This window comes from Lepidochelys olivacea (assembly GCF_965140295.1).
Source record: "Lepidochelys olivacea isolate rLepOli2 genome assembly, chromosome: 3".
Taxonomy (NCBI): domain Eukaryota; kingdom Metazoa; phylum Chordata; order Testudines; family Cheloniidae; genus Lepidochelys; species Lepidochelys olivacea.
Genome location: NC_140413.1, coordinates 139,647,461 through 139,656,503, shown reverse-complemented (window position 1 = coordinate 139,656,503; position 9,043 = coordinate 139,647,461).

The window sequence follows — 9,043 nt, the reverse complement described above, 5'->3', positions numbered from 1 at the left end:
GGGAAGAGTGGGAGTTCCACAACATGGAGGGGTTGACAGTGGCACCCTCACTCATTCGCTCGCTTTCAGAGTATTGCGACGTATTGCCCGGTGAAGTGGATTTACGGATTATCTTATCTAGTTTTAACTAAACTAACCCTCATAAAATGGACAAGTGGCTTAAAAAGATTCCTGCAAAGAAACCGTGGATTGAAGAGAATACTAATAATGCGAGCATAAGCGTACAAGAAAATGGCAGAGCTGAAAGTTCACCTACTCCTAGTGCAAGCTCTTCGTCAGCCACATTACAAGGTAAAAACCAATGACGATCTAATCAGATCTGACAAGAAGTCGGCCAAAAAAATTCAAAATCATCAAGAAAACTATTTGAAATATGGATTTACATCCACTATCGTTAACGATGAACCTCGCCCTAAGTGTATATTGTGCCTTGAGATATTAGGCAATGATAGCATGAAGCCATTACGATTAGCAAAACATTTAAAAAATGAGCATCCAGAACATGAAGACAAACCTCTATAATTTTTTCAGCGATGTTTAAAGTCATGCAATACTCAATCCAGTACTTTACAAAATTTCACTAAACGTAATAAGTGTTTAGAAGCCTCTTTTGAGGTTTCTTACTGAATAGCAGAAGACAAAAAGCCACATACCATTGGGGAAAACACTTGTTCTTCCTGCCACGGTAAACATGGATGAAATAATACACGGAAAACAATATGGCGACAAACTAAAATGCATTCCTTTGTCAGCAAATACTGTTGGAAGATGCATAGAAAACATTGCTGAAGATTTGAAGAAATAAGTATTAGAACAAATTACACAGCGTGGGAGGTTTGCTATACAGTTGGATGAAAGTACAGACGTTTCTAACATGTCTCAACTTATGGTATTTGCGAGATTCAGTTTCAATGATGAAATACATGAAGAACTATTTTTTTGTGAGCCACTAAAGGAAAGATGTACCGGAGAAGACATTCTCAACAGTAAATGACTTCTTTAATAAAAAGAATGTCTTATGGAAAAACCGTGTAAGTGTAAACACTGATGGAGCAGCTGCTTTGATTGGAAGAAAGGATTCTGGGGTAAGGTTACAGAGATAGCACCACATATGAAATTCATCCACTGCATCATTCATAGGCAAGCTATTGCAGCAAAGAAGTTGGAGCCAGAAGTGCACAAAGTGCTACAGGATGTCATCAATGTGGTTAATTTTATAAAAAGACCTTTAAATAGAAGAATCTTTATAATACTTTGTAATGAGATGGGGAGTGACCATGAAAATATTTTGTACCACACAGAGGTTCGCTGGTTATCTCGTGGCAAAGTGTTTAAAAGAGTTGTCGAACTTAAAGATGAGTTCCGCATTTGTTTTACAAAAAGACAAGTGTTCCAAATTTGCTGACCTTTTCTGTGATGACAAGTGGCTGTCAGTAGTATGCTAGCTAGCAGATATTTTCAAAAAAAAAAAAAACAAAAAAAAAAACAACACACTTAGTCTGTCCCTTCAAGGTAAAGGTGACGTTTTAACAATGAGTGAGAAAGTAACTGCTTTTCGAAAGAAACTCATGCAATGGAGAGAGCATTTTGAAAACGGATGTTTGGAAATGTTTCCATCGTTATGTGATTTTGCTGCTGAAAACAATGTAAGTGTGTCACCTATAAAAAAAAAAATCTAAAATCTGCATACTTAAAAGACTTGGAAACAGAATTTTCTAACCGGTTTAAAAATCGTCCAAATGAAGAGTTTCAGTGGGTTTTGAACCCATTTGTTAAAAATATAAAAATGCAACACCTTCCGATTAGTTTACAACAACAAACGATTGACATCAGGGAAGATGGAAATTTACTAGCCGAATTTCAACAAAAACCTTTGCATAATTGGTGGATGGGATTGAAAAAGGAGTATCGTGATTTAGTAAGCGCAGCCAATGATGCACTTCTTCCATTTGGATCTAAGTATCTTTGTGAGGCATCTTTTTCAGCTATGACAGCCATTAAAACCAAGGTGTGAAATAAACTGAACTTAGAACCAGATCTTCGAATCGCTGCACCACAAAGTGTTAAACCAACATTTTCAAAAATAATGAAGCGTATTCAATCACATTGCTCTCACTAAATCATTTTTTTTAGTGAGAGCAAAAAGGTTTTTTGTACTGTTAATAAATAAATTTAAAAATATTATTTCATCTCTCATCCTTTTTTAATTTCTATTTTGTGTATTTTTTATAATGTACATATTAGTACAGTAGTACATGTATACAATTTATACATAAATATACATTTTTGGGGGGTGCGTGCTCAAAAATTCTTTTACCGACAGGGGTGTGCAATCAAAAAGGTTTGGAGACCACTGCTTTAGGGTATGACGTGCCCCACGTACAAAGTGCTTCATAAATATCCGTTACAAATGTATTGCAAAGGGAAACGTGATGCAACACACAATCCTCTGTTCAAGTGGTTCTGCCAAATGGGTTAATGGAATATAATAGACTTGGTTTAAGAATCAATGTATTGGAACCCAAAAATGTTAATAGTTTCTTCTAACATGTACATTTTCTTTAGACTAAAAACATATTAAACTCTGTAAAGCTCCTAGGGGACACTTGTATTTCCTTCACTGACAACTGTGTGGGCTTACATTCCAACAGAGAGGATCAACACGCTAATGAGGGAGTCTGATGTGGGTGACAGTACTGAATCCCCACATAAGTAAATGCCTGAGGCAGATGCCTATTAGTCTGAGTATACAAGATATACATATTTGAAAGGTCTGCGCGTGAGCCAAGCAGTAACTTAGTTTTGAACACTAGCCTTGGTTAAAGACATTTTCTGATCAAGCTTTCACTCATTGCTTGACCAGAAAATTTCACCACATTTGGAGACAGGGGGATTTATAAAATGGAGGATGACTTGGCAATTTGTTTTGTTTGTCTTGTTTTACTGACCAGCCATTTCTGACTGCTTACCTACTTCAGTTCATTTTGAAGAATTCTACTAATAATCTGTGATACAGAACACCAGACAATTGCACCCAGTGAAGGCCACCATTGATGTGGGAACAGTGCTGCAATGCCAGGCCACCTCTGCACATTTGCCCTTTTCTCTCCTCACCCCTTACAATGATGAAAGGAAGAGAAGCAATAAAGAGTATGGGATAGGGTGGGGGTAAAAGTGCAGCCTAACCAGTTCACGTGAACCATTTCTCCTGTGATTGTGTATGAATTTGATTTGGTTAACACTAGAATTATAAATGAACATTGAACTACAGTTGATAAATTGAACAAAGTACATCACATGACACATGCATGTCTACTTGCTCTTCCACACAATTCAGTCTGAGGGCCTGTCATGGGGTTACTCACCACACAGGTGTCTCCTGCTAGACATTTCAGGAATTAGCTCAGTCCCAGTGGGTTCGCCCTCAGATGGTGGTGGCTCTTCAGTCCTTGGCTCCGCCTGCACACCCGTTACAGCTCCTTTGCCCTCTTCCCAGGGCCTCGAGCCTGTAAGTCCTGGCAGCCCACCAGGAGCCCTCTAGGACACCAGTCATCTCCCTAGGGCTCCCTGCAACAGACTCCCTCGCTCTGGTCTGCAGCTTCCTTTTATATGGGCCAGCTGGGCCCTGGTTGGCTGGTCCAGCTGCTGCCCTAATTGGCAGTTTCCTCCTGCAGTCACTCCTTTGGCTGCCTGCCTGCCACTCAGCCTCCCTAGGCTGGTTTTAACCTTCTCAGGGCCTGTGCAAGGCAGACGCCCCCTCACCGGGCCCATTGCCAAAGCTGTACTGTATCTAGCGCTTGGTCATGCTTGCCAGTCTGCTTCATCCATCCACCCACCCAATTCCTAAAGTCCCCCTACTTACACAGTCGCTTTGCATGCTGACCAGCTGGTATATCCCTGAAACCTATGCATCAGACACGAGCAAAAGATTGCTGAGGCAAGAGAATTGGTTAACACACAAGGAAGCAAAGTCAGCACCAGGGATAGAAATTCTCTTCCAGAGGTCTCTCCCGATGTGAGGGTGGGGACTGGTCTTCAGAATGTGATGAGCACGGAACTACATATCTGAGCTACAGGAAAGGGACCTTTAAGCCTGCCAGATACAGGAATATGACCTTGCACAGCCAAAGATTCACGTCTACACCCTGTCTTCTCAAGTCCTATAACATCTGAATGCAGTCCTCTACATAATTTGATAGTTACGAAACCCCATTACTGTATAAATAAAAAGACTTGTTCATTTGTTTAATTCTGACTGAATATTCAATGTCTTTTATTTAGTGAAGTCTTGAAAAATCAAAATTCCTGGTATTGGCTATTTTTCTTTTGAGTCGAGTCCTTTTGTTCCCTGCTCTGAAGGCTACAGAATTGTGTGTAGCATTTATTAAAGTTCAGTCGTGACATTTAAGTTTCTTCCTGGCTAAGACGTCTGGCTAAGACGTCAATCCTGCCACAAGGTGGCACACACACTGTATCGGTTTGAGATTACCACTACCTTTCTTAATTCATAATATACACTCTTACATGCCCTTCTGATTGACTTGCATTTTATAATCTGCTGATAATCATTAGCTCAGAGGGGCACTTCAGAAAACGTCCCTCCCCACCCCCGAAAAAAAAAAAAGATGGGGCAGAGTGCATCATCACTAATTTTAAGTTTGTGTTTATTCCAATTCACCAGGCCTTTCAAGGCATGTGCACATTAATTTGCTCTACATTCCATTCCAAAAAGAGTATGTATTGATACTAAACTGGGAGGAGTGGTAGATACACTGGAGGGGAGGGATAGGATACAGAAGGACCTAGACAAATTGGAGGATTGGGCCAAAAGAAATCTGATGAGGTTCAATAAGGATAAGTGCAGGGTCCTGCACTTAGGACGGAAGAACCCAATGCACAGCTACAGACTAGGGACCGAATGGCTAGGCAGCAGTTCTGTGGAAAAGGACCTAGGGGTGACAGTGGACGAGAAGCTGGATATGAGTCAGCAGTGTGCCCTTGTTGCCAAGAAGGCCAATGGCATTTTGGGATGTATAAGTAGGGGCATTGCCAGTAGATTGAGGGACATGATCGTCCCCCTCTATTCGACATTGGTGAGGCCTCATCTGGAGTACTGTGTCCAGTTTTGGACCCCACACTTCAAGAAGGATGTGGATAAATTGGAGAGAGTCCAGTGAAGGGCAACAAAAATTATTAGGGGACTGGAACACATGAGTTATGAGGAGAGGCTGAGGGAGCTGGGATTGTTTAGCCTGCAGAAGAGAAGAATGAGGGGGGATTTGATAGCTGCTTTCAACTACCTGAAAGGGGGTTCCAAAGAGGATGGCTCTAGACTGTTCTCAATGGTAGCAGATGACAGAACGAGGAGTAATGGTCTCAAGTTGCAGTGGGGGAGGTTTAGATTGGATATTAGGAAAAACTTTTTCACTAAGAGGGTGGTGAAACACTGGAATGCGTTACCTAGGGAGGTGGTAGAATCTCCTTCCTTAGAGGTTTTTAAGGTCAGGCTTGACAAAGCCCTGGCTGCGATGATTTAACTGGGAATTGGTCCTGCTTCGAGCAGGGGGTTGGACTAGATGACCTTCTGGGCTCCCTTCCAACCCTGATATTCTATGATTCTATGTAAACTATAAATTGGGCATAATCAGCAGAAAAAGACGACGTTTCCTGCTTACAATAGCTAGTGTAGTGCTAGATCCTCACCTGAGATCCAGTCCTGCTGTGATACTCTGCTTGAACAAAGGGGATGAAGAGCAGCTGTCAACTCCCCTGCTGAGGGTTGCCTATTTAAGTACAACTAGGCTAGACTACAGAGCATAGTGTATGCATCCGATGAAGTGCGCTGTAGCTCACGAAAGCTTATGCTCAAATAAATTGGTTAGTCTCTAAGGTGCCACAAGTACTCCTTTTCTTTTTGCGAATACAGACTAACACGGCTGTTACTCTGAGAGCTCCTACACAATCCCTTTCAGTCCCTGGCATAGGGGGTTTCAGAGCATAGCCAGAGAATTATTGCTTTCCATCTATTCTTGGCTGGTATTAAGGCACCCTGGGGCCATACCCAATAGTAGAATTTAGGTTATGGTGGTGTCAGAGCAGATGTAAAACCAGCACCAGAATTCGGGGACCCGTTGCCAGCTTTTTTGAGACACTTGGTGCAGCTGAGCATCAGGGCCATTCAATTTTGTTCGAATAGTGTGTCTCAGGATGTCAAGATGCCACGGCTAGAAATTCAGCAATTAATTAATGAAAGGAGAAGAAAAGGAAGAAAGTCATTGTGTTGAGTAGGGACAAACCTCACCAATTGTGCAGAATGCAAAATATGTCTAAGTGATTCAATAGCCAAAATAACTAATGTCTGGATTTGACATACTGTTCTTAACCCACCTCATCTGGGGAAACACACCCTGCATAAAGGTTAAAAACAGGAAGCTCATTTTCTTGCAAGGGCAAACTGGAGAAGGTTGCATGTGACATTTGTCTTCCTTTATGCAATTTCCCAATTGTGATTTGAGAAGTAGCTAAATGAAAATACCTGTGGCAAAAATACAAAACTGCATGATTCTACATTGCATACCACATGAAAGCTACCTATGAGATGCAGTCAGCAAAACTTACCTGTGCAAAGGGAGTCATAAGTTATTCAGTAGCCCATACAGAGATGGTGGGCATAGTGTACACCACATTAATATAATACACTGGATATTTAAAGTGTTGGGAAGTTGTTAACTGAATGTATGCTCTTCCCATAACTATGTTCATGCATGTCTAGTATCTATAACACTTGGGAAGTCAGCTTTGTCATCAGAAAATAGGAAGCCTGTCAAAACCATAAGACGACATATGAATGGTATGTCCTGGCACAGGTTGAGAAATACCACATTCCAAACCAGCTGTGTGTAGAGATAAGGAAAGGTATAGACCAACAAGTTCTTCAAGGAAATGGAGCCACAGAGCCCTTAGTTCAGGTGGTCATGGAGTAAGATTGTAAATCCAAAGAAGACTCCCTATAGAAACAATACCCTAAAAGGAAAGGACTTATTTTGAACTAGATTTGTACCAGGGATGGAAGGGTCTTTCTTGGGCCCTGGCAAGATAGATAGATAGATGACAGGCATGTAATAATGTAATTCTCACAGTAACGAGGTGATGATCTGTTTCTTCCAGACTAGGTAGATTGAATGATTGACATGAACACGCTTTCTTGCTTATCACTAAAAACACTTTGCTATAAATTATTAAGCTGGACAGAACTGTAAAAGCCCACTTTTTCCCTACCCTTTTCAGCTTGGGCAATGAAATGCAGTCAGTTTTCACTTCCTTCTGTTGCTCCAGTAATAATTTATCGGTTTAAAAACAATTGGGCCTGGTTCTCATTTACACTAAAGCTTTAAAGTAGGAATAAGTAACATTTATACTTACCATTTGATCTCTTTATGCTGCCAGAGTGAAGTGGGGCCATGATGTAAGTGAGAATCAGGCCTAGTTTGTACTAAATATAAAACATGGTCCAAATTTGAGCTGACAGTGCCCTTCAAGTTTTACATGGATCTAGGCCACTATTCTTTTCCTAAGTCACAGAAGGAATGATTCATTGTGTGATTCCCTGAGCGGACAAAAATAAAGTTGTGAAAACTGGTGACTGTGCATGAATCTCACCAAAGCGACAGTTCTTCTGTGTGTTTGTTTTACAGCACAGCTAAAAATAGCTGGTACGATGTTTAGCTTAGATTTACTGGAGCATATTTCCTGGAGCACTCCCCAACAACAAAAATCTTTCAGTGACTTGGTAACACTGGTGCAGATGCTAGAGAATGACTAAAGATACAAGATCTGGATATTAGAGAGACATGGTGGGGGAGGTAATATCTTGTACTGGACCAGCTTCTCTCGGTGAAAGAGGTAAGCTTTCAGAAGACCTGTGTAATCTTGTTTCTTCTATTGGTGAGAGAGAGAAGAGCTCTGTGTAAACTCTTTTCTTTCTCACCAACAGAAGAGACAAGCTTCTCTATTTCACCAACAGAAGATGGTCCAATACAAGATATTACCTCACACACCTTGTCTCTCTAATATCCTGGAATCAACACAGCTACAACACTGCAAAGATCTGGCTATGACACATGAACAGGTTCTTAGGAAGGTCAGCGAGAAAACTAGTTAACAAGAGATGTGTTTAAGATATTTGTACCCTTAAATACATGAATGCATGTTTGCAGGTAGTTATATACAATTATTTACTTGATTATGTTCTATTAATACAAGAGTTAAAAATGGTAATAAGCACAACTTTGTTTTAAAGGGCCACTTCTTACCCTCAGTTACATTTATGTTACCTTATTTACTTCAATAAGAGTTGAAGTACTCTACCTGAGGGCAGAGTTGGCCCCCACATGATTTTAAAGCAAGTAAAATATGGTAGCAGTAGCTTCTAGTGTACTGATCATGTAGATGAACTTTCACTCTAGCCATCTCTTCTCTAACCCATAACCATGATTAAGCCAATGTTTCTTTTCTTGATTTTTCAACAAGATAGGAAAAGGCAGCCCAGGTTGCCAAGACAGCAACGAATGAACAAGGGGAAAGCTGACAGGAGCAGAGGAGCATATGATTCAGATAGACAGGGATTCTCTATATTAACAGGGATTCTCTATACCCTAGTAAGAGAAAGATAGAAGTACAGGTAGGAACTGAAGAGAAACAGTCAAATGATAAGTCTCATTCATTCACATCACATAATGGCAGACAACTAAGAAGTAAGAAATTGTATAAGTATTTCTATAAACGTGCTAGAAGGCTAAATACTAAGATGGGTAAACTAGAGTGCCTGGTATTAAATAAGGGAATTGATATAATAGGCATCAAAGAAACTTGGTGGAACAATTATAATCAATGGGACATGGTAATACCAGGGTACAAAATATATAGGAATGAGAGAATAGGTTGTGCTGGTGGGGGAGTGACACTATGTGAGAAAGCCTAGAGTCAAATATAACAAATAATGAAATGAATCAAACTGTACCATAGAAGCTAAATACATTCTTTG